General features: G+C 35.7%; 1 long non-coding RNA gene across 1 annotated transcript in view; it reads right to left on the reverse strand.

Moving 5' to 3' along the window:
• Positions 1-184: 184 nt before the first annotated feature.
• The window catches only part of LOC149797200 (uncharacterized), a 67,276-nt gene continuing 39,952 nt past the window's right edge, over positions 185-27,508 (reverse strand). The window contains exon 2 of the long non-coding RNA XR_016421501.1: positions 185-2,327. This is a non-coding gene — a long non-coding RNA (uncharacterized LOC149797200). The remainder of the gene's footprint in view (positions 2,328-27,508) is intronic.

Genomic DNA, 27,508 nt, shown 5'->3' on the forward strand with positions numbered 1-27,508 from the left:
TAATTCTTCCAAATGTCTGAAGATGTTTTTCCTCAGATGTGTAGGTGAATTCTGAATACGTTCTTCCGATGTGTTGATGAATGTGATAAGATTCCTAAGATGCCTTATGGTCCTGACAAGTGAATGTTATTACGACTCGATGGTTTTCAAGTATGTAATAGAAATGAGCGAAAACCAACAAGTCTTGTAAAAATAATTTATTTCCCTAGAATACGAAGTGAAAAATGTAAGAACTTACGGCATTGCGAATTAAATTCCAAATAATCCTAGAATTTTAAAGACAAGTCTTAATGATTAAAGTTCTGAAGACTTTAGAGGTATTCCAAAAACACTCCAACGCTAGAAGTGTCGATATCCTTGTGATGACATGAGTCGTAATGATGTGCAAATAGTCTTTTGTCGAATCACAATAATACAACCCAAAACTATATCCTTATTCGAATTTCACTAAAATTCCAAGTCTCTATTTCCAAGCTATGTTTTTTTTTCGAGCACATTGTATCCCCAGAGAATACCTTCAATAAATAATCTGAATAAATAAATTTGCAGCCCATATAAAATAATGGACTCAGCTACAATGTGTCTGATTCTATATTCAGATTTTACAACACAGATGAATAATTTCTAGATGAAGAAGACTATATAGTCCTCTACTTGACTTCAAGTTACAACTAGCATTTACTTAAAAGTAAAACTACTAATTGAAAATTTCTTCCTGAAAGATTGTAAATTTTTGCAAGATAAAATTTTAGTAATAATTAGGTCTGTTACTAAAATTATAGTATAAAATGTGGTAAACAACAGGTAGACCCGGCATTTCATGGAGAATTTCCAATGTTCTGAACTCAGATTGAGATAAACATGTTGTTTACAAAACTTAAATCAATGATTCAGGTCAGGTAGAAAATTAACTTAATTTTGGACAAGGTCAAGTCCAAAATAATTTTATCCATAGCATATAACTAACTAAAAAAAAACTAACAGGCAATGCAAATTTAATATACATAACAATGTAATTACACGTGGAGAAAGTTGGGTTTCTTCTTTCCTGGCTGAATCTTCAAACTTCTATTTGCAGAATTTCACGCCATAAATGACACATTGCATTTTGTTTCCTTCTACTAATGAATCCCTGGAGACATACTGGCCATTTACTTTTAAACAGGTTAAATCTACTGACAGAATAACGGGAATATGTTATTCTTCTCTCGTCCACGATCCGACGTAATAAAGGGTAGTATTGGAACAATCGGTTTCACTTTAGCCTGAGGTGCTCGGCGTGGGGTGCAACAAACGAGGATAAGCTTGCTACTGCAACGATTCTTACATCCAGAGTTTGGCACAATGACAGCATCATTTTATATGGTGCAAGACCGTGAATCATTCTTGTCCTATGGCACAGAAGCCCACCCGCCTTTTGTGTAGAAAACGTCTTTAGGGAAGGATATATCTTTTCTCTCTTGTGACAACCCCTTTATCTCTTTGACCCTATTTTCATATTCGAAGGTAGTCGTAAGGTACAGTAATCGGAAAGTCGCATCTTCTTTCTGATCTGACGAACGTTTCATTTTGTGCGGATGGTTTCAGCACTACTAAGTTCATCGCCAACTTAAACGATAAGTGAGCTTAATTCTTTTCACTGTAGTTGTCGTGTAATCGTAATTCTAGGAACCAACACTGCTAAAACTGAGAATGGTGTCTTCTGAATTTTTGTCCATCAACGCCATTAAACATTTGTCTTCAGTGTGCGGGTGGTAGCATCTAGGTTGTCAGAGTTGGGGTGGGGGTGGGGGTGGGGTGAGTGATCTCTCATTCCTTAGGGTCGTTTGTTATCGTTATATAGGAAATGATCGACAACCGTGTTATTGCTTACGCAATAAAATAAGATATGAAATTATTGGATGGAACAGCGGAGATCTGAGCTGATATATAAATTAGAACAACAAGTGCCTCCTTATCTAAAATGATAACAATTTACTACATTGCATAAATAAAATGACATTTAACATGACATTTGAACGATAACTTTCTCTCAGAAACGGAGTTACAAAATGTGTGCGAAATTCAATTACCCGTTCTGTTACACCTATAAAACAAATTTCACCATATGTACGAATGAGTCATCGAACTCAGATTGCTGGCATGTCATCATCCCATAGTTGCTTCCGGTCTTTCCAAATCACTTTAGGTGATGAGTCAACGTTGCGGTATTTCTTTTCCTTTTCCTTCCTCCTCTTTCTCTCTTCCTCTAGTCTGTTCGGCTCCTGAACCGTCTTGGTTGTAGACTGCTCTTTCCCACTGTGCAGTACAGATATGGAGCTATTTTCCTTAAAATAAAATATAATACCCAACCTAAATACGTGGAATGGTTTTTATCTTCTTCTGGGATGGAACAATATTTCTACTCTTCTTTGCGTCAGATATTGTATTATCGTAATTTAACAGAACTAAGCTATAGTAATCTGATACACAAACAGTCTATTAATGTGAACTTTTTATGTCTTTCTAGAGGCTACTCGCATTCTACTGGAACCATGACATAATTAGACCTCTTGGATAAACCATTACACCCTGGTGTGGGCTATACATTACTAGTTGACTGTGGCAAGCTTTCTCACATACCCACATTGGCTGAATCCGAGACTCGAACCCACGCAGACAGAGGTGAGATGGCGCGTGTGTGTGTGTGTGTGTGTATGTATGTATGTATGTATGTATGTATGTATGTATGTATGTGTGTGTATGTGTGTATGTATGTATGTATGTGTGTGTGTATGTGTGTATGTGTGTGTATGTATGTATGCATGCATGTATGTATGTATACACACACACACACACACACATATATATCACACATCGTTGTTAAGTTTTCCATAGAACTCAATTCCGACTAATCCATGATCAATATTCATAAGGCACATCTATGTTAAATTTACATGCATGACCATAGTGACCTATTCATGTTAAATTCCCATAACCGCCATAGTACCCTGTTCCATCCCTCCATGTTAATTTCCCATAACCACCATAGTACCCTGTCCCATCCCTCCATGTTAAATTCCCATAACCGCCATAGTACACCTGTTCCATCCCTGCATGTTAAATTCCCATAACCGCCATAGTACCCTGTTCCATCCCTCCATGTTAAATTCCCATAACCGACACAGTACCCTGTCCCATCCCTCCATGTTAAATTCTCATAAATGATAATATAATCACAGCGCACATTTTACATTCCTATAAATGTCGAAAGTAAACATCAACGTTAAACTGATGTCTTCAGTGGCCATTTCCCATACCACAGTACCATAGTGGCCGATTTCCCATACCATAGTCCCATAGTGGGCCATTTCCCCATGTTAAACTTTCACAGAGTATTATACCATAGTACCATAGTGGTCCATTTCCCGTGTTCATTTCCCATAGAGGGCATCGATGGTAAAATCTCGTCCCAAAGAGGGCTAAAGTGACCCATTCCCAATACTAAATTCCTGTAGAAGTGCATCCGTGTAGACAATATTGTGTACTGACGTACCAGCAGTTTGATTTGGTTTGGTTTGTTACGACATGCAACAACCGCAGCGGCGGTTAATCCGAGCACGCACAGACATACATGAAAGAACATGAAAATGATGAAGTAAGTATTTTAGCAGCTACCGTGACACGTGGCAAGTTTGACTACATGTACGTCTGAGTGTAATCAGTTTAAGTCAATCATATTCCACTAGAATAACTTCCCAACAGGTATAAGCCAACAACACAAAACTTCTCAAACTGATTGTCCAATTCGTCCGGCTACTGTTTACGTATAAATGGTGGCCTGATTCGTTAATAATATCTGTAATAATTGTTACTCTGTATTCATCGCAAAGGTACATTCGTTTTCTTCAAAGAACGACATACTTGGACGTCGGCTGTTTTACCAATATAAAATCAAATCAAAATAAAATGTATACCTATTTTCAGGATAACGAACGGTTATCTCAATCAGCTGAGTTTTGCGGGTTTAGGTGGTAGGGGCCAGTTTCGTAAATTGGCCCGTCGCAAATTTCTTAACGTACGGCTATGGTGTGACTTTTTCAGCTATTATTGTTTACTGTTTGAAGATATGGATATATTTGTGAAAAGGGGTGTTTCGGGCTCGTGTTGTTCTTGAAACTGATGTCAGACATGTACACCTTCCATAGTTACTCTGCAGTATGTTGATAGTGAAATACCAATAGTCGGCTAGGAAGAAGAGCTAGCCTTCCATAGCATTAAACACATGGATTTGGGGCAAGTAGAATATCTTAGAAAAACGGCTTGGATGACAACTATTTTCAGTTTAGTACACCCTGTTTTGCAAAATTGTCATCTAGGAAAAGGGCTTGTGTTTGCAATGTGAGCATCACATGGTGTCAAAAATGACCTTCGGACATGACAATTGCAGGTAGAAATGTTGGGTTGGGGTGCATAAACTTCTTCTGGAATGAACTGCCATTGACTTCTTTGGTCAAGTGAATAGTATTCTTATGCTTTGTTTTAATATAGGTATTCAAAAATATGGACCTTTTTGACCTCACTTGTGTATTTGATTCTTTTATGATTTTTGTTTATAATAGGTCGCTGATTGCGGCATTACATTTGTACATAAAAACTGGCCCCTGCCCCCTTTCGCTCAGGAGGACTCCATATTCCGATTTGTATTCAAAGCAAGAACTGTAACTTGTACCTATACATATGTGTGTGTGTGTGTGTGTGTGTACGTGCGTGTGTGTGTGTGTGTGTGTTTAGAGAGAGAGAGAGAGAGAGAGAAAAGACAACTAGTTCCCTCCTACCAGATGCATCGAATTTTCCTAGTTTTTTTGGGTTTTTTTTTTCTCAGAAGAATGTATAATTGCTATATTGAGTGACCGGGCAGGGAATATATTTTTAGCCTAGGTACGATATAATATAATCTGTTGATTAGTGGCCGTGCATGATAGGCAGTGTATTATGGGCTATTATTTTACCAAATTTTCTGAAGTCATTCCAGATGGGATTGGTTATACATGGCCTATCAGGTTACCGAGTATTGGTGGAAGTCGCCAAATGTGCAATGAATAAGGTCATACAATCTCACGGGATATTCATAAAACTTCGTAGCAGATGTTACCATAAGTGTAACTTGTTACGCTTTGTCCACGTGAAGTTAATTGGTATACAATAAGTTCAACATTATCGTGTACTCGGAATCATATTGTGACATACCCTGATAATAATTTCAACTCATGATATAAAAGAAAGAGGCTGTCAACATGGAAGTCACCCATACATTAATTACTCACCCATATGACGTATGTATACTTTTGGTTACCAGATTTAGGCATGTTTTCACAAGAGAAAATTTTCAGTAACAGGGAGCAAGTAGAGCATCTCATAATACATTCACACCATCTTACGGTAACAAGAGAAACTGGTGAGTTTCATTATTATCAAAACCTTCACCTTTAAGTGTTATTCTTGGCTAATTTAAACTTGATACTGTATCTTTGAATCTTTCGCCAATAATAAACTCCAAGTCAAGTACATTGAATTATTGTTGTTATTTCATGTTAGAAAATCGAAAATTTCAAGCTTTTAAAAATTGCTAGTCGTTTCGTTTTCATTAGTTTGTATGTAGCGTTATGTGGTGTTCTTGAGAGCTTGATAGCATACGTATAATGTATGCACGAGCACGTGTACAACGCATGCACACTAAGCTTTTAAAGTTTTTGGTTTCTTTCAGAGGCGTCTCCTATCAGTGTGAAATCAGACAAACTCTTTCAGAATATCACCCAGATGTAACATCGATAATCCATATTCGCTGTGGTTGTTGACACGATATTTTTTTAGTGTTTCTTGATACTATCACATATTGAATTCATAACAATGCCTAATTTGGCGGTGATCACGTTTCACTGATCTGCCCAATCTGGACTAATGGTAAGTCTACCACTTTACAACAGTTTTTTTTTTCCGGCTATAAGATCAGGTGTAATGAAACTTTTTCATAACAGTACTTAAGCACACACACACAGACAGACAGACACAAACACACATATACACACGCTTGCGCTTTTATATATATATATATATATATATATATATATATATATATATATATATATATATATATATATATATATATATGATCACGATGATGAATGAACAATACCAGACAAAGAAACACTTCAGGATTCTGTGACAGCTGACTACATGTATATTGTAACACTCCGTGGGTTATATCACAAAAGAAAATAGTTCAAGAGTTAAAAAAATTAATAAAATAATTAAGGTGAGATAGAATCTACTTTTCAATCTACCATAGTGAGTTGCACCGAGACAGTGTTTGTTCCACAAAATTGTGTTAATAAAGAAGTGCACAATTGTTTATCTAAACGCCAAATGTCACCATTATAATTTGCAATTTTATATTGAATGGAATCAGATTGTTCGATTACACTATATGAAATTAAATTTTGGATTGATTGTTAACACATACGTGTATGGAAGCGTGATCTCACAGTGTAAACTTTATTCCATTAACATTGTAATTGTGAAGTGTGGTGGGAGACGATAGGTTTGAGAAATAATTATCACATAATAATCATAAGGCAGTCGAATTCAATGGCACTAAATCTAATGAATGTTATTTGAGAATATCAATTTGATTTATTTTTTTAATTTCCGGTGTAAAGTAACATTTTATATTGGCTATACAATAGTAGTTATGACTTGTGCTTGAATTTTGAATTTAGGACCGACATTATTTTCCGTTACAACGATGTTCATAGTCCTCCACCCAGTTAACTGCCACTGTATCGGACATGCAAATTTCTTTCCATTTGTTGTTGACCTTTCGGGCCTGGTACAATTCATGCCATCGAATGAATTCCTCGACACGCAAAAATTAATGGAATACTCTTACTTAGTGTATAAAATAATATCCATCCATTAAAAATATAGACTGTGGGTGGTGGTGGGATGGAATAAGTTTAGGAGGAATATAAAAAGCAACACACACGTGTAAATAATGAATATAAATGAGGTAATCGATGTTACAGTCTCTCAGATCAAACATTATTTCGCATCCTAACATTCAATATGGAATAATATCGACACATTGAATTTATAGATAATCCTCTGTCAATACAATACAGGTATTACACTCTCTGCACCTTAATTGATGAAACGCCGGTTACATGTCCCTTTATGTATTGCAGATCTCTGATATCAATTCTCTCACTGTCTTTGCTCTTCAGTCTTTGTCTGACTCCTGCTTGCAAGATTATTTTTGTCAGGAAGTGTGTGGAGGCATCTGTACAGTCAGCTGCTGCTTCATATATATCTAACAACTGCCCCATTGAATGGTCATACTGTGACATGCTCCGGTGAAAATAGACCTTCATAATTATAGTATCTGCCTTCCCTGCCTGTCATCGTTATGGCTGGAAGAAATCTACTTGGAAGAGATTTACCTGGAAGAGATTTACCAGGAAGTGGCAACATGCTAAATATGTCCAGTAGGGCGCCTCTTTGAAACGATGGCGATGGTGACAGCTCGGCTGTGGAATACTTAGATGTGATTGTGGCATAATCCCACTGGAAAACTTCTGGTCTGGAATCATCTTCGTCCAGCCTTTGGGTGACCACCTCAACACAATTGACCACATAAGGCAAGCTGGTAACCTCGTCTCGCTTTTCCACTTTCGCCTGGCTGAATCCTACTTTCTGACTTTGATGAGGCGGGTGCCACCTCATTGTCGACATCTTCATAATATGTGACAAATGTGTTCTCTGATAAATTGTTTGAAGATAGGCCAGAGGTAGCACTCTGCTCATGTTCCTTCTGGATGGGTCCAACACTGATCGGCAGGTTCCAGAATTGTAAGCCACCTTCCATCTTTTATGCAATTCAGTCCTGAATCGAGAGGTGATTCGGCACTCGCCCACCCATATTAAAGGCATCTCTCTGACTTTAACATCTGGCTGCGATACTTTCCTTGTAATGCCTGGATGAAGGAGTACCCAATATTCAATTCTCCAAAAATATCGGATGGCATCTCATCCATTATTTTGGGATACATTTGCATGACTTGCTGCCCAATGCTGTCCAGTTTGTGGAACACCTTTTCTTTATGTGTGCTCCAGACACAGACAACACAGCCTTGAAAAGGGGGGGGGGGGGTGATTCAGCAGCAAGCTCATTCTCAGAATCTCGCCTTCTTCCAAATTCTGCCGGGCACTTCCAAGACTTGGCAACTGACTACAGAGCATTCTTACATTTTAACCCATTTCACTAACTGATAAAGTCTATTAATATACTAACATTCTCTTGCTCTTCCACTTCTCGTGTTCCAACTGGTTGTCTTTTTGGTGGTTACGTGTAAGGTTTGCATGAAGGACGTTGATGCGATGTAAAACTTTGTCAGCGCAGCCGAGATCATCTTTCGAGCTGGAAAAAACATCATGATAATTAATAATAAGTTTTGAAACATCCTGCTTTTCATCATAACTCAAATGTTTGGAACTTCCTTTCAACAATTCTTCTAAGTAGTCAGACGTATTGTCTGAGGAATAGTCTGTATTGAGGCTAAGAACTCGAACACATCTCTCCTCTGTTGTTTTTTCTGTACATATTGATTCGCAAAAACCACACTTAATATTTAGATACATATTAACATCTGAGCATTGACTATCTGTTACACCTTTCGTTTTTTGTTGGTCAATGATGCCTTGAACAACATATATATATATATATATATATATATATATATATATATATATATATATATATATATATATATATAGTTTCTTTCACCTTTTACCATGTTTGGTACAAGTCGCATGTCCAAATGTTGCTCAGTTCCTGGTATCGTGACGAGCAGAGTTATCTGGTATAGCAGTGGTATGTTTCGCCACAAATCTATATGATATTACAATCACTCTGATGGAACATTTTATGTCAGCATATTTTGACTGAATCGTCAAGTTCTTTTTGTCAGTTTTAATGGCAAACGTTAGCAAAATACCTTGCCCAAGGATACTTTTAGACGTGATGTCGCACACAATCACAGTCTGTGAAAATGGAACGACACCAAAATGCAGTATTGCAATGCACTTGTTATGCATCTCGTAGATGTTGACCATTTACTCTTGATCTTCTTGTGATGCTACCGTTAGAGAACGTTGTCTTTCACGAGATACCTATTAATATATAGAGTGGGACAAAAGGGGTAGCAGTGGAGCTGATGTCAACAAGAAAATTTGCTTCGAGACCTTGAATATTTCCAGCTGTATAATATCCATTGTTCCATTTTTTAATAACTTCTCCAACCTGATCAAAACATTTATTATTTGCAGCTTTATCCTTTGTATCTTCGATACGATCATTTTTCTGAGGCTAGTTTTGTTCCAGGAACACCTGGCCTTATGAGCTGCTGTTGATACTGGGTCAGTGAAGTGCTGGCTCCTTTGTAAGTAGAATTTACGGTTTTTGTTAGCAAATTGAGTATTACGGATGCAATGGTCAGGACAATAGAAGATAAAACAAGATTACTTTTAAAGTTACACTTTAAACATCTCCTCGCTTTCTGATTTACTGTTCTTTATAATGTTTCCTTTACATTTTCCTTAAATTGTTTCAATATATTTTCTACAGCAGGAGCAGTTGTTCCACTTCGGTGCTAATTTTGTCTTATCTAATTGATATAGAATCAGCTACACCTATGATACTTGACTTATTTGCATTGTCACCAGTTGCTTCCTCATATCGTTCAGTTATAGCAACTGCAAGAGTCTGCGTTCAGTATCTATACATCTACACTTCATCTGTAAGGAAATTGCTTTAAAATGACAATACACTTTGTGTTGGTATCACTTGATTGCTGCGTTGATATGTGCTCTCTGCGTCATGAATGTGTGTTTTTTTTCCCAGATTGCTACGACAGCGACAGGTTTCTAGTCGTTTGTCTCGGAATAAATATAATTACGTGACCGATATTTTATATTTTCTAATTTTGTGAACATTAATACTAAAAAGATTTTTGGTATCACGTGACTATCGGACTTGTGTTGTCATGGACATGTAAGCCGCAAGATTTGGATAGTACTTGTGAATAGCAATGCAAAATGGAGAGTACCTGATGAAATAATATCGTTGAAGTTTGCTTGACCCCATAGTAAACGACCATCCTATGCCGACACTGCGCGGTTTGGAAGAATTTAACATTTCAATAGGTAATGAGTCTGACCTCACACTCCAACATAAATGTCAAAACGTGTAAAATGAGGTGGGAAAGATTGAAGGAAACACTGACTATAGGGCAATGTGGTGACAGATAGCAGCGGTTTTATAAATAATCATTGCACAATTACATTATTACGTGTGATTAGATAAAATGATGCTGGATCTGGTAAAATATGAAGGAAAATGATCATTTTAGATATCGATCTTGTAAAATTTGACGGAAAATAATAATTTGATATATCCAATATTGAGATTTGAAATCAGATTGTATCAGTAGATTACCAAGATTCAAGTATACCCACATAAACGCATTGCATATAAATCACAGACTTCAAATACTAATGTAGACACATGTACAGGCAGGTGCGCATAAACCATCGGAACATAGAAGCATTGCATTAAAAACAGAGGACATACATAAAATGTATAAAGGACAATGTGCAAGAATACAACATGTATCTACTAATACTAGCTGGATCTAGTTAGTTGTCTCCCCGTTTCATTTTCTTAGAAGCAATCCTATATTGATATACAATCGTATTTACCATGAAGAAAGTTGGCATTGAATTCTAAAGATTGCGCAATAATGTACCTTACTCTTTTCAAACTGTGTAACAATTTTCATACTGCCATATGTAAATCAATAGGTGTTATCACTGAAAATGAACAAGACAATCTAGAGATTTGTTTAATTTTCAAAAATTGTACGTTTCTAAAGCAAACGTTTTCATTCTCCGTACATTGGGATATGGTACATTTAATTATATATAGAGTTCTTCATAGCTACATGAGAATAATTCTGGAGCTATAAAGTTTCTACACGTGGAATGACTCTTGAATTTTTATATTTTATTTTGCATTCCGCTTACGCTAAAGTGCATACTAATGAACAATGATTGAGGCCATACTTATGGACAGTAGTTGAGTGCATACTAATGAACAATGATTGAGACCATACTTATGGACAATAGTTGAGTGCATACTAATGGACAGTAGTTGAATGCATACTTATGGACAATAGCTGAGGCCATACCAATCGAGAATAGTTGATGTTGGAATTTAGCACAGTTCAGATATATGTATTTTGAACTTCATTTGAACTGGCAGCTTTCTGTTACACCTAAACGTTCTGCCTCTGTCTCGCATTTTATTATATTACTTTTTAATTTAATGAAATATTTTCATCGTTTGTTTAAAACCAGGGAGCGGGAGTTTGGCTTTATCTGAGTATTTGTATATTATCCTATTAACGATAAACTGTCCTTTAACCAGTTTTTCCAGCATTTATCTTACTTGTCTATACATCTAGAGTGCCTTTGTCAGTAGACTTATTTGTACGGTTCAAAGTAAGAGTTTCTCGTTAGTATTATTGGTAGTAAGTTTAGTTTTTAATTGGATAACTAAATAATACTTACCAAGTTGAAGTTTGATGATATAGCTTCATTGAATCTATATTACTCTTAGGGATCGCATGAGCTGACGCATAGGTCACGTGACTGATCAGACTTTAGAGAGGTATGTCACAGATATAAGATGAGAGACAGGGATGGTGGGCGTATGTGATCCCTAAGGATATCACGTGTTCAGTATCAACGAAACTTTATATAATGTCCTCATTTACATCTATATTTTTAGGATCCAAACAATGAAGAGCTTGCCATTTCTTCACAGAAAACAATGTCTGAAGCATAACTAAAGTGCATGAGAGACAATTCGGGGGAAGTGTAACATCCAATAGACTACATTCTAGGGTAAATTAGGTCTCTCGTTGAACTCTCATCTTCTAAAACATGTGAGCAATATGTGTTGAAAATAATTTGAGCCATCTTTCAAAACTAGAACTATGATAATGGCAGTTTTGAAGTAATGAAAGCACTATATCCTACTCCATTATGAAAAAGTATGGGTAAGAATTCCAAAACCAAATATACGGATCAGCAAAATGGATTTTTCTGGTTTTGGTCATTGACGCAGATTCATCGCTTATGGATCCTAAACTATCAGAAACTGACTGTAGTGAGTTTCTGTTTTCCATAACATTCTTGGTAACTGAAACCCTTCCAAGCCGAGTTTTTTCAATGGGTGCGTTATGGTATAGTCCTGTGGAAGAAACAGAATCTTGGATGTTCTGAGCCGTATGTTCGACTGATCTGACACAAAAGAGAGTAGTTTTAGTTCATCGTTCAGATGGCTTAATACTAAAGACTGGTGTTACCATCCCCACCTCCCTTTCCCTTCCTATAATTTCTGTAGGACTCTAAGAATTAAACTGGAGGGGGAAGTACACACGGTAGAGTGAAATTACTCAAAGATACCGAAAAGACATCAACTTGTGAAGCATAAGAATCTAGTTTGTATTAAATATATCTTGGTAGCTGACAATTGGGTCTATAAGCATAAAGACCAATATCTCGTTTACCAAATTATGCTAAATATCCTGGAAACGTTCAGGCCTCAACATGCATTCAGAATCATGGTTTCGTTTGCGCGACTGAAAATCATTCTCCATGTTCGATGTGCACAGAGGCAAATTTCTATTACTCAATACCGTTAACAAAATTAAAAAGAAAATATAGCCCTGCTCATCGATCCTCCCCTCCCCCACCCCGCATTTTTTACTGTATCAAGTGGCAACAGTATTATCCATAAGCAGTCTTACATGTTAACCTTTAATTCCAGAGGAGAAGAATTGTAAAATGAAGAAACCTGTTTTCAGCTCAAGAAAATTAATGTGTCACAGTCCTTCTTTGCTGATCAATGACCATCTATTGATAGGCTAAATCATAGTTAAATCAACCCCACGATATATTTTATTAATATCACGGTTAAGAACGATATGAGGCTGCGCTACGGAGATAGGGCTAATGGTTAAATACACATTTTTAATCTACCCCAAAACGAGTATCACGCAAAACCATGTGGCTGTCAAATTCACCATATGTAATTTCAAATTGTAGCCCTTCTCTTTGTCAAAAGCTCATGGGACTTTTGGTTTTGTTGCACATAAACTGTTGATGAGATGGCAAAATATGTAATTTGCTAAAACACCACATTAGAACACATTTGGAGGAATATTTCTTTCTTTATTCGAGCGAAAACAAAGTTCTGGGCGAGGTACAAGAGAAATTGTGGCATTATTTCAAACATTTTGTTTTAATAAATTTGAAATTGAAGATTAAAGTAGGTACAATATATAATGTTCTTTTTCTTTACGATACAAAAATTGTTATAATATATTGATATATGGTGGATGATTTTAATTTTTAATGACGAAAAAAAAATCATTTTTGGAAATATCAATGGGAAGAGTCTCTTGACTGAACATTAGCATTTAGCCAAGGTATGTACCGCAGGAGAATGAACAATGAGGGAGTAGATGAAAGACAAGGATAAAGAAAAAAATAAAAGTTAAAATGGGAATTTGTCAATTAAAATGTGTTTGATTTTGCGTAGAATATTGAGAAAATAGGGAGAAAAGACAAGGGAGGAATAAATAAATAAATAAATAAATAAAGCAAAGCGAGCAGTACTTTCTTCTAGAGCGAGTCGATGCGGAGGCGACATAATCATACAGACAGAAAAATTTGCGAAATTACCGTTGCAGCTGTTCATGACACGTGGAAGTGCATGCCTGATAGTAACATATGCTCTTAAGTAAATATGATGGACTTTTCAAACTTGTTATTACCTGCATAAAAATACAGATCTTTACTTCATATTCAAGCATTGTATCACTAAGCAAGAAGGTATTTAGAGTTACATTGCGATCGATGCGTTGTTCTGGTAACAAACTCAAGATAAAAAATAGTATTGTCCTCTTTCTGTACATCCACATCTACAAAGCGGTGATCCGATTATATTTTTGAAATAAATGATGATTTAGGTAAACTGCAATTTGTTCTATGTCGTGCGTGAAGAATTTGAAATTTCCTTCTATCCCAATAAAAGTGTCTGGGAACATTAATGTCGCGAGCATTTAATGTGCTTTTGAAGTTGATAATGGAGTCTATTTGACGAGTCTCAATATATAATGTATTCCACTCTCGAATGGTCGAAGGAAGAAGCGATTTGTAATAAAGACTGGTTCTAGCCTGTACTAAGTGAAAATTGTTTACCTTACTTAAGTCACAGCGAGCAATATCACTAACAGCTGGTGGAATCAGATATAGAGATACGGAGGATTTGAACCAGTTGTCATATTATACAAGAGTGAAAGTTTATGTTTTTGTCGTCTGGATTCAAGATTTTCCTGCCCTATTTCTCGGTGTAGCATTAAAATAGACACTAATTTTGCTGAACCATGAACCATTCTAACTGTCTCCTTTTGTATTTTTTCGAGTTGTCTTTTCTCGAGTAATGTGCAGTTGTCCCAAACCACCTTACCATATTCCAGAATGGGTTGTAAAAGACATGAATATAATTTCTAAAGATCTCATGCCATGTTTTAATTTGAGTTTACGATTTAAATTAATTCTGAACCATCTATGTCTTTTCCTTTTTATTATCTACTTTATATAGTCTATTTGTTTGTGCCATGAGAAAAAAACTACAAGATGTTCATGCGTCTCAGTTTTCTTAATTCTTTGGTTGAGAACATATTGTGGTGGATGGAAGGGTTTATTAATTTTCCAAAAAATTGTCAGGGAATCAGTTTCATAAGGGTTGAAAGATATAAGCCAATTATTTGCCCACTGACAAATTTTTCCCAAGTAAGAATTGAGGTTATGAGCGGTTACAAAGAAATTATGTTATGTTCGAACGAGGTTTGTATGATCTGCAAATAAATTTATACTTGAGGGTATATCATACTTAATCTCATTTATTTATATCAAGGAAGATAACGGACCTAAAAGGGATCCTTGGGGTACACCAACTGCAATAAACCTTAACTATGAAAACACGCCCAGAATTATCACTTGCTGTCTTCTGCTTTTGAGATAGTTAGATTGCAACTTTATAAGGCATTCTGTGATACCAGTAGCCACATAAATTCAAATGCTTTACTTATTTCCATACAGTAATCTCTTACTTGCAGAACATATGATAGAGGTGTAAAATGTTCTTTTCACGAATTAATTAAATACGTGTTTAAAAGTCAATCTTCCAACAACTTTGTGAACAATATTGAGAAGCGATATTGGTCTGTAATTAAATTAGATGGAAGTGTCTCTTTTTTTCAATTCGACAAACGTTTGCTTCTTTCCAAATGTCTGAAAAGGTTGAGTCTCTATGAGACTGGTTAAAAAGTGAACCAAGTGGATGTGAAAATTCATTATACTGCTCTTTCAGAATACAGTTATTTAGACCATCGGGACCAGAAGCCTTACCATGAGGAAAGCTTTTGAGAACAGTTTGTACTTCTTCAGGCGTTACTTCTATAGAACTTACACCTGTAAATAACTGTATATCAAGAAGGTCAACATTTCTTTCATCTAGTACAGTTTTGCTGTATACAAAAATTATTAAATAATTCAGCTTTGTCAACTTCATCGGTAATTATCCAAACGTGATGTGTTGAAGACTCGGAATGGAATATGTTATGGCAAGGGCTGGTGAATACCTTTCGGACTGGTCGTTGGATGATGTAGTATATGATTTTAGCTTTATTGCTAATTTGTCAGTAAGTTGCTGTTTAGCTTCTCTAATTATTGAGACTGTTTTGCTCCGCAGGGAACGAAATCTAGTCCAGTGAGGTGGTAGACTCCAATGCTTGATTTTTCGATAGTCTCTCTTACATTTGCATATTGACCTTCTGATTACCGCTGTGATCCACGGAGGTTTTGATGGTTTAATTTTAACACATCTTCTCTTAATACATTGGCCAGATATCAGAACTATGTAGTAGGTGATATATTTGAAATATTTTTCAATACCGTCAAATTTTCAAGCAACCCCAGTCGGAAGTGGATGCTTTATGTCTCAGAAGATCATTGTCGCCTTGTCTGTATATTTATATATGCCTCAGAAACCAGTTACTCTTTCATTTTTTGGGGTAAAATATCCCATAAATGGGGCAAATAAATCTAATATCTTAATGTTAATAAGGATCTCCAACCCCGCTGAGGAGTAAACTTTCATTACAAGCAACAGATCTATCAAGGTGATGAGTTTTGAGTGAAAGGAGTGGCCTGATTAACGCATTGGTCCAAGAAAAGCTCATCAGATAGCGATTTAATTTTTTTTTATTACTGGAGAGTGATTTGGAATACTGAAGTTTAAGTCCATTGCAACAATTATATCTCTGATCCACATATCAACAAACGGTGCCTGGAGTCTTCTGTCACTGATATAGATGTGCCGTTTTTTTTTGGAGGCCTAACAAATAAAGCTACTTGGGTTTGTCTGAATTAAAGTTCATTTCATAAGTACTCTAAATAATTTAGATCAATGTCATGTCGCCTTTGGAAATGATGTTTTTCTTTCACACATATTATGACACCACAGTGGGTATGATCTACAAATCTGTCCTGACTGGAATGTGGTAAAATTGGATGGAAAGGTCATCAGATCAAATGGGAGCGATTAAGCCAAATTTCACTGAAGGCCAAAATATAACATTCCTGCATTTTAGTGCGTCATTGACAGTGCCATATTGCCAAAGAGGCAGAGTAGGCACCGGCCTAGGGGCCCCGTGACAACGAATCAAACTAATATTGATAAAACGTATTAGGAGATAATTTGCGAGGGAGGCCCCAAGATTTCAACTGCCTAGGGGCTTAAGGGCCTCCACATGGTTTAATCCGGCAATGGTCATGGAGAGGTAGTGTGAAAAGTCAAGTAGAATCTGATTAGCTATATATGTCATATGAGGAGCTGCTACAGGAGGCTATACAATCTGGTTCACGATCAGGATGAATGCCACTGGGTTTTTTGAGTAAATTCAGCAACCATGTGATAAATACTAGGGTAAATAGCACAAGACACTGAAAATAATATTGCTTAAGTAAAAATTGTTTGCAATATCACGTATAGAGTTACCTCTCAATTTTATCCTGTTTGAAATCAGTGAGGACTTAAAACAAAATAGATGTACTACTATCATCGCATCTTTGGATCCAGATCATAAGCAAAACATGAAGCAGGAGTGTAAAGATTAGGACGATAGAATCTAAACAAATTGAAAAGTAAACTTTAAAACGAAATTTGAAAACAGCAAAATTCAAAAAATTAAAACAATGAAAGTGAAAAGTAAGAAGCAAAACTTTGAAAATGAAAATTTTTAATGAAAACTAAGCAATTAAAATTCAAAATAAAAATTGCAAATTAACAATTAAACACGAAAATTTTAAAACAAACATGAAAATGCAATTTAAAAATTAAAAGTTCAAAACGAAAATAAAAAATGCAAATGAGAAATAAAAAATTAATATTGAAAATAAAATGGTGGCATCGATCATACCACCTTAACGTTTGCATTTGAATCTACTGAAAACATATGGTCTGAAACTTCAACCAAATTTCCAGACTTAACTTCGGCATTGTTAAATCCTTACGTTTTTTTTTTTGGCCTCATGAACTGCTGTGACGACCACTAAGCCTGAGTGCACATGTCAATATTTACAACAGTAGCCGATTGGTCAGAAACTGCAGGCTCTTTACGATCCTGCTCTGCCGTAATACCCACAAAAAGAGCCATCAGCAAGTTCACTGCTTTTGCAAAGAATCTTTATAATTTTTCCCCCTGCATTGCTCGAGTAAGGGAATCATCATTATTGCTTGGTGTGAGTGGTCTGATTCCTCATCGTTATGATCAACTTGGAATGTTTGAAACGCCTGATTGTGCGTGCGCTTTTTAGTGAATCTTACAGCCAATATCTGGATGGAGAACTATATAGGGTATCAGCTTGTTACCGCCACAACGTATATTGGCAGCGCATTGGTTGTATATCTGATCCAAAAACTACAGTGTCACGTGACGTTGCTCGAGTCAAAAACAGTAATACTAGTCCAGCTGAACGAAAAGACAGTTCTGCAGTCACATGAGTTCCAGCATACTCAACTCAAGGTCCTGAACCACATCGATGCTAGATATAATTGCAGTATGGTTCATATTTCTACAAGAAGGAACCCTTTGCTCATCCCTCACAAGGTCGCTCGAGGCGAAGATGGCGAAACTAGCCCTGTTGATCGAAATGACCGCTCTGCAGCTCCATGAGACCCAACAGCATGCTCAGACTTGGTGTCTTGAATCATAATGACACTAGATATAGTTGTAGTAGTTTCCTACAAGATTGAAACCCTTTTGTTTACCTGTAAACCTGCATATATAGTTTCTTGCAAAAAGTCAATGTTTCTTGCAAAACATCAATGTGCAACGAAAAGGTCTTACTGGATACTTTCGTATTTTGACACCTCCCTAACTTTTAAAGTTAAATGCATGAGCCTAATTATCATAAGCCTAGCCTAAATTCACACAGAAGCTACAGCTGTAATGTGGTTACATTTACTTTGGGTTAGGCTTGAAAAGGGGTTGGCTTGTTTGGTGACTACATGTCACAGTTAGACTAGCATTGGAGATCAAATTCGTAACTTGGGCTGCAAATGAATAGCCGACTTGGCTTATGTATATACGTATGTCTGCTACAGAGGTAAATATCTAAAAATCGAGACAGTTGAAAGGTGATGCAAGGTATGCTAATTTGCTATAGTACTAGTGAATTTTAATCATGTGTATGGCACATAATGGTTCTTTTAGCAAATTGTCACAGGAAAATATTCAAAATAGCCCATTGTTGTCAAAATGAATATAAAAATAGGGGTTGTGGCTGTGTCGGTTCAGTTTAAAAGCCACCAGTTGTATAAGGAATTGACAGGCATACCCCAGCCTTAATCTCACAAGAATGCTTTTTACAAAAAATCATTAGTTAGTTTTAATTTGTATCTTTAATGTTAAATTATTCTCATTTTTCCTGCAATAGGTCATTGTCGGATGACAATTCACCAAATAACTATCCAGTGAAACCAAAGGTTGGATTTTAATATACCAGGCAGTGTCATTATGGTAGCAACGCTGACCAGTGCCTTAAATATTGCTATAGGAAGGAATTGCTGTAAACTTTGTGCAATAGACAAAAAACCACACTAATCTGAGACTGGTTGCCTTTTTCAAGATTCCTGGAAAACGCGAGGAAAATCCCTACTCGTGTAGAAATGATTACAAATTCATCGGGATCCAAAACCTGATCTGGATATTATTTTGACTTGCATACTATTCTGTCTCGTGGGGTACCGTAGGGTACGGTAGATTTAATAAAATTAATATTTTATCTCCGATTTCAACTGACTGTTTACACTTCAACTGCACTCGGTTATGGTTTCTTGTCCAGGCTTCAACCCCGTTCCTGTGCCGTTTAGCAAGATATATTTCAGTGCTGTCCAACGCGCGGCCCGCGGGCTGATTTTAAATGGCCCGCCAGAGCTCGAGCAGCTATATAGTCGTTGCTTTTCAGTTTTCTGCTGCGACCATCGCTTCAAGAAAAATATTTTTCAGTGGCCCATGGTGTCAAAAAGGTTGGACAGCACTGATATATTTTAATCACGTTTTCTCGACTCATTTGCGTCAAAAGTTGAACAGATACTGCGTTTCTGTATCTTACTCAGGTGTGACCAATTACACTATTGGATTAGTCCTCATTTGCACTGAAGGTTTTGACTCACATGTACATTTGTCTTAACTACTGGTACTCGCTGACTTTGTTAATCAGTAAATATACGGAAAGTTAAAACTTATAGCTGGTCCCAACATTTAAATTTTTGTATACAAGATAAGTTATATAGTACTTGTATAACACGCAAAGTTCAAACTGAACTAAATTTAAGTTTCATTTGGTTAGAGGAACTTGAAGGGCGGATTTAAAATTATTAGCAATTGGCAAAATGTGTTGTCATGTTATAAATGTCGCTTGCTGGATCTAGCATTATTAGCATGGTAAAATCCATTGATACACCGGCGCTTCGCTGAGGAGAATCAAGTAACATGAAATGTGAAAACTCTGCGGCCTTATGGGTTGTTAGGTGATTCAGAGTGACTTTAGTTTAATATGGAACAAGGTGGTTCAAATTGTTCTGCAAATATGGCGTTGAATTCAGATTTCACTATCAGTATTGAATAAAAGTGCCGAAACTCTGGCAGGCTCCCAAACCTTGTTTAAAGACCAGAAGCGTTTTGTGAAGTGTCACATTACTTTGGGCTTCGCTAAATATTCCTATCGGATCACGAAATAGCACGACCTCGTGTAATTTTAGTACCGAACACTTCTGTAAAATTGGTCCTATTTTATTATCTATGAAACTTTGAATTTCACGGTTGGATAAAATCGAACACTTATGTCGTAGCTCAATTTTCAATCACACATTGACACAATATATCATGTCATCGAGGTCAAACATACAAGGTTTCGTAAAATACTTCTCAAATTCTTCTCTCTTGATTGCTCGAGATAATTAAAACATTACTAAATATAAACACAAAATTCTTTGTTTTCAGACTTTCAATAACTCATTGAACTTTAAACATTTTTTTTATATATAAACCTATCCAATTTCAAAGGAGACGACATATCATACAAATCTGGGTTTAAATTACCCGACATCTGGTAACGGCCCGGTAGCTTGTGATCTACTTTGTACTTTATGCGTATGACTTTCACTAAATACTACGAATTTGTTTTTGTTTTCTTCCCCTTTCTCTTAATTTGTATATTTTTTTTATGCTTTGCAAACGAAAAAGAACGATTGTGTGGATATGCTTCAGGTAAGTGAGGTGGTCCTAATGCCTTCACATATGCATCATCTTTTTCTTTTGGTCTTTGAACTCGTGGTTTATAGCAAATAACAAAAACGTAAAAATGTCTACCCATATAAAAAGGAAATACACATTAACCCGGGGCTTGAGTGATGAGTCTCGCGTTTGATTCTCAGCGCTATAGCATAATAGTATTTTAGTATATGACATGAAATTTTTTCGAGATTTAACTGTCAAACTACATAGATTTACTATTACGACATGCATTTCCCCCTGACTTCGAGTTACTATACCTAGCATCGTTTCATCTGTTCCAGCAGGAAACACTGCCATGCTCAAAAGGTCATATGACATCACATTACGTCAACATATCATTCTATTTTTTCGAGGGAACTAATTTCCTACAGTGCTGTCGGGGTGGGAGTCAGGAGGGTGTATAGTGCCAGAACCGAAGGTGAAATCACCATAACCACGTGACAAAATTGAAAGGGAATAATTCACTCATAAGAAGTAATAAAATGGAATAATAGTCGCCTATCCAAGATCGACAGTTTCCTTTTCTTGTTTTTCATCCCTGAGATAACTCTAATGTAAGCTGAGAAAATAAAGTAGGATCAAAGAAAACAAAAGACAGAAACTATTCGTAACCTTTATTTAATTATGTTAAAATAGCAAATCACATTATATGCCAAAGTCAAATGAATAAGCAAACCAAAGACGGTCGTTACTCCGGCTTCCCTAAATGGTCGCATTCAATTTGCAATAGATCTGATACGTGACGAGTATAATGTTCGGACCAAAGAAATGTTAACGCGTAATAAAAAGGACTTTTATGTGATATATGTTGGATATATACATCCATCTGCTAGTCGGTATAGGAATATGTGCTATATGTTGAATACACACACAATCATCTACTAGTTGTTATAGGAATACCACGAGCATGTGCGGATAGAGGATTTGGCGTTAGTTGATGTTGGGTGGGTACATATTTAAGTGCAACGTTAGTCGTGATTTCATTCTTTTTTTAAACTGTATATACATATATAGAGTTGGAGTGATTATTTTTATGTTTTCTGACACGAAACCTATTTAAACATTCAACATTGTTCTTTCTTTAAATTATTGATTTTAATAGGTCAATACACTATTAGTCCAGCGTGAAGTTTTTATCATACAATAGGTTTAAAGCAATTGTACACAATCCTGGATAATAACGTCGCCGAAATGTGTGAACAAAAACGGCAGTATCATTTATACCTTAAATCTAATAATAATGACTGTTTTGTCAGGCCTTTATACATAAAATCACGATAAAGTGATATTAACTTGGAGGAAATGTTATTACTATCATTATTAACCGCTCAAGAAATTTTCAATAAATGGTTCCTGAAAATAAGATAATTGTGGACGGTAAGTATTCAATGAAATAATTTTAAAAATCTTATTTCTGCTTAAGGAAACATGTTTCACATTGAAAAGTTATATAGTTAAATCTGTTTTAAGAAATAAAAAAGTAGGATGATTAGAACCCGGGTTTTTGGAGTGCAGAGCAATCATCACTACCTACACTCCAATACAACATTATCTCATACTAGTAAGAAAATATAAACATTATTATCTCATACTAGTAAGAAAATATAAACATTTAACAATGATATAAACGCTCTATATTGGGATTAACTTTTTATTTACATTTTTTAATACAGCTTATTTTTATGCATGGTACAAGTTTGGTCCAGATCTATTACCCGGTTTTATGTTGGGGAGACATTCTAGTCAAACCGTATAGGTCCGGTAGTAGTAATATGGGGCACACAAGAGGAGGCATTCTAGTCAAACCGTATAGGTCCGGTAGTAGTTATATGGGGCACACAAAAGGAGGCATTCTAGTCAAACCGTATAGGTCCGGTAGTAGTTATATGGGTCACACAAGAGATGGCGTAAAAGGTGGATATAAGTCTTAGTTGTCAAAATCAAGGACATAAGTAAACACAAGCATAGCAACACAATTTTTAGGCCAAATGATTAAGAAGTCTTTTTTCCATTGATCTGGGTGGCTCTGAAATGTTATGTTAAAATGGTGAAGGGAAAAGTGTCACAGTTTATAGTGCTAAGAGAAAAGGTAATGTTAAAATGGTTGAGTGAAAAAGTGTCGCTATTTTTAGGACCAAATTCTAAATCGGTGACTGGAAAATGCAAGACGAGATGGAAAACCTTCCTCAGATCTGGTGTACGTGGACATGAAGAAAAACATGACTAAGATCGGTAGAGAGATTTGAAAGAACATGTCCGTACAATTTGTTTCCAAATTGTTAAAAAGAAGACAACACTAATTTTTCAAAACCATCATGGTTAATGATAAGAAGTTTCTATAATTCAGAATATGAATACAAACAAACAATATTGACGATGAACATATTTACAAGGTGGACAATGATGTGAAGTCCAACTTAACTTCCAATGATCTAAGGTACTGTCAATTTTTCATTGCTGCGCACATCGTTTTTGAGCTAAAGACAAGATATCCTCATGCATAATCGTCGCTCGAAATATCGTGGATACTGTTGATACCCACCTGTCCTGTGGTTTCAAGCAGTGTCAAGTATGATTTCAAGTAATTTTTTCTGGGCAATGTTAGGTTTCAAGGGTTGGATACACAATGTCTGACCATCTCGAGTGACGTTTATCTTGGAAACGTTGAAGTTTGGAACTCAAATTATTGTGATCGATGGCTCCATTGAGATCAGCATTACTGACGAGGCCAATGAATAAACGTTTGGGTAACTGTCCTTGGAAAACATGATGTTTGAGATTGGATCCAGAGGAAATAGGGATGGTTTTCACTTCCCCTTGGCGTAGAGGATACGTGGATGTTTCTGCTACTCAAATTTGACAGATATTGTTACTCGCTTTAGGTCCACGGTCCACGTAAAGTCTGCCTTTTCGATGATGGTTTTGAACTAGGTATATTTAGCTATAAAGTAGAACATGGTACTGCTTCGATTCACCCTCAGCGTACGTCCACTCCATTCAACAGATACTTGTCTTACAACCACATGCCCAAATGCAAACGATCCATCAGTTCTAAATTGCGTCCTTTCTTTCGATGGTCGTTATATCCAACATTGTAAGTATCGTCATCTTCTATCAACTCTTTGCAGAAGAAGGCATCAAAGGTGTCATGTTCCCATACCACCGCAGCATCCAGATGTTTCTTCTTGGCTTCTTTTCCACACGTGAAGAGATTTTCCAGGGGGAGGTAAGTATCGATGCTGCTGCTCACCAGTTTGTTGTTCAGGTACAAATCCACTTTGCGGAACAACAATTGCATAAAAAATGTTCACGGGAGCTAAGGAGCAGCTGTATTTCCTAGGGCGTTATTTTTGACGACATCTGAATATACAAACATCACATTCAGTTCTTTCTTGAGTTCGATAGGGAGCGCAAATACTTGCAGAATCAGTTGTTCATGTGAATGTTTTTTTAATTCGGTGCTATGTTCGTGTTTCCACCCAGAATAGCTAACTAACCCTGAGAAAATCAGCGTTTTGCCGTCGATAAATACCGTTTAAGGCGGTGAGTTATTTTATGATACTCAATCAATACATTTCGACGAGTTTTCTCCAGTGCTTTGCCAAACTGATCGTTGAAAATAGCTGAAACGTTTCGATGAGACGTTGAACATAAAAAAATTCCTGCGGAAAATCTCATGAAAAAGAAAATTAGTCGGGAATTCGTTCTTGATTTCTGTTCTGTCCATGTATTCAAAACAAATATGAGTGGAAATTTTAAATTAAAATTTTAAAAATTGAAATGTAAAAAAACTCAATCTGGAAATGAAAATTAAAACGATACATTGAAAATTAAACTCGAAATGGAACTTGTTTTAAGAAAATGGTAATTGAGTAAATGATATTAGAAAAACTCGGTTTGAAAATGAAAACAAAAATGATAACTGATAATGAAAAATTGAAAATGAAACCGAGAAGATAACAAAAAGTTTAAAACGAAACCGAAAAGATAGCATGGAAATTAAGGTTCAGAGAACAAACTTTGAAAACATCAAAAATATGTAAATGAAAAACAACAAATATTTGAATCTGATAATAGAAGTAGAAAATGAAACTTGATAATGATAGTAAACATATGAAAATTGACACTGAAAGTTGAAAATAAATGTCAAAATAGGACAAATGTAAAATCAAACAAATTTTTAAATTTTATAAAATGAAAATGATAAACTAAAATAAAAAAATTTAAATTTAAAATTAAATTTTTGAAACGAAAATGAGAATATGAATGCAAATTTTAAATGAAAATGTATATAAAAAAACGGAAATTCGGAAATTGAACATGAAAAGGTGAAAATGAAAATTCATAATAGGAATGTATTTCAACATTTAAAAGAAACGAAATATGAGAAACTAAATCTGAAAATGGATTATTGAATATGAAAAATGAAAACGAAGATGAACATGAATAAAGAAATTGAAAATGAAAATTCACAAAATGAAATTTGAATATCTTCGTCTCAAAAAGAACATTAAAAAGGAAATTTTAACCATATATATTTGCAAAACTAAATTTGAAAGATAAATTTGAAACGACAAATTTAAAAAACCTGAAAAACAATTTGGAATTGAAAATTGAAAATAAGAATGTAAAAACATTATATACAAAAGACAAAATTTGAAGCAATAAATTAAAAGTGAAAATTTAAACACCAAACCTTTACCTTCTCGAAAAAGTTCTGACTTAGTGTGAGCTTACTAGTCTTAAAACAAACTGGTCGACGCCTTCTGGTATGGCAAACTTATTTGTGTGTGTGTGTATGTGTGTGTGTGTGTGTGTGCTCCTATCCTTACTTGATTGCAATATTATATGTGTTTGTGTCATTTCTTTCCTCTTCTATAACAGGCTAGCCACTTGGGTGATAGTATATTTGTCTGTAAGTATAGTTTGTACATAGTCCTACATTTTTTCTTGAACTAGTAATTATGGTGATTTTGCATAATACATAACTGGCTCTTGGTTGCTCTAACAGCGTATTGGGGAGTTAATGTTGGGTATTGGTCGCTCCAGCGGCGTGTTGATGATAAAGTTTGAGTGTTGCATAGTAGGTAACTGTATACAGAATGGTGAATAACTGGGTGTTGGTCACTAGGAAGGGTGTTTTAGTTGTATATTATGGGTTTTGAATAGAAGATATCTGTGTGATGTAGATTAGATAACCGATTTTGTTGGTCATATGAAATGGCTTATTGGTTAGTACGTGTAATATTAGTATTAAATTTTTAGTTAGAGAGCATAGATATCCATAACCGTGAACATGTGGACATTTTTAATATTTCATGTCAGGGAAGAGGTCATAGAAACTCAACACCAAAAAGAATAGCTTCAATAATAAATTCTGGTCTGTTTAATTAGCTAGTAGTCAGAGATTATTATATATTACCTACTTACCGGAATTAGGATTTTAGACGGCATAGGCGTTTGAAGTATTGGTATTTGAATGTTATGAGAAACCTTATTACTTTGAACATGTTCAAACAAGGTCTGATAGTGAACATATCCACTTTATCACGAGCTATGAGAGAATCTGGTATGCTAAAAACACTATCCACTTTGTATTGTGCTATGACAAGCTACTTTGTCATGTGCAGTGAGAAACGGACATGCCAGAACAGTGTCTGTTTTGTCATGAGCTATGAGAAACTGACATGAGATGCCATAAAAAAGTATGGAACAAACTTGATGGGCCTAAACTTGAATGCAGGAATGTGTTTAAAACATTAGACAAATCTTGATTTGTTAGAGACAAAAAATATTCAGTTAAAATTATTGTATTACTATTTTGCTAATTGCGAAAGCAAACTTATCGGGATGAATTAAGGGTTTGATTGCGCAGGTAATACTTGGTGAAACATAAGTTTCTTGAAATCTAGATTGGCTATAATATCTTTAGAACTGCTAGTGTGATATTAAGGCTTTTTCGGCTGAACGGTTGAATAAATGAATTATTGGTTGATTTCATTACAGCCGGAAAAGAACAAATTAATAATCAACAGGTTTTAATTAAGAATCACCCTCGCCATGTAACTTTGGGTTTTAAGAAAGGCAATATTCAAGAACAGAACTCATTAGATAAAACCGGTCTTCTACTCAAAGTGTTATTTCACGGTTTAGAAAGTAAGCTGTAGTACGTACTGGGGACTTTCTCAAACGTTCCCAACACCTCAACACTCTTTTTCTGTTTATAACATCATGTGTCATCTGCTTGATTACTTCATTACATCCCCAATGAATCGTGCATGCTTGATTAGGCGTTCAGTACAGCTGTTCAAACCGTATTTCCGTATCACCCACCCAGATTCGAACTACTTAGGTATCTTATTTGATGTCTATTTTTAGACGCGGTGAATCGACCTTTAATAAATCGTAATTCTTTCTGAATTTCATTCATTCAGTAAATCTAAAAAAAGTCTAGAAAGCTTAAAAAATAGGGTATGTAA

The sequence above is a fragment of the Sinohyriopsis cumingii genome, chromosome 6 (assembly GCF_028554795.1).
Source record: "Sinohyriopsis cumingii isolate HCF-2022 chromosome 6, ASM2855479v2, whole genome shotgun sequence".
NCBI classification, from domain to species: Eukaryota; Metazoa; Mollusca; class Bivalvia; order Unionida; family Unionidae; genus Sinohyriopsis; species Sinohyriopsis cumingii.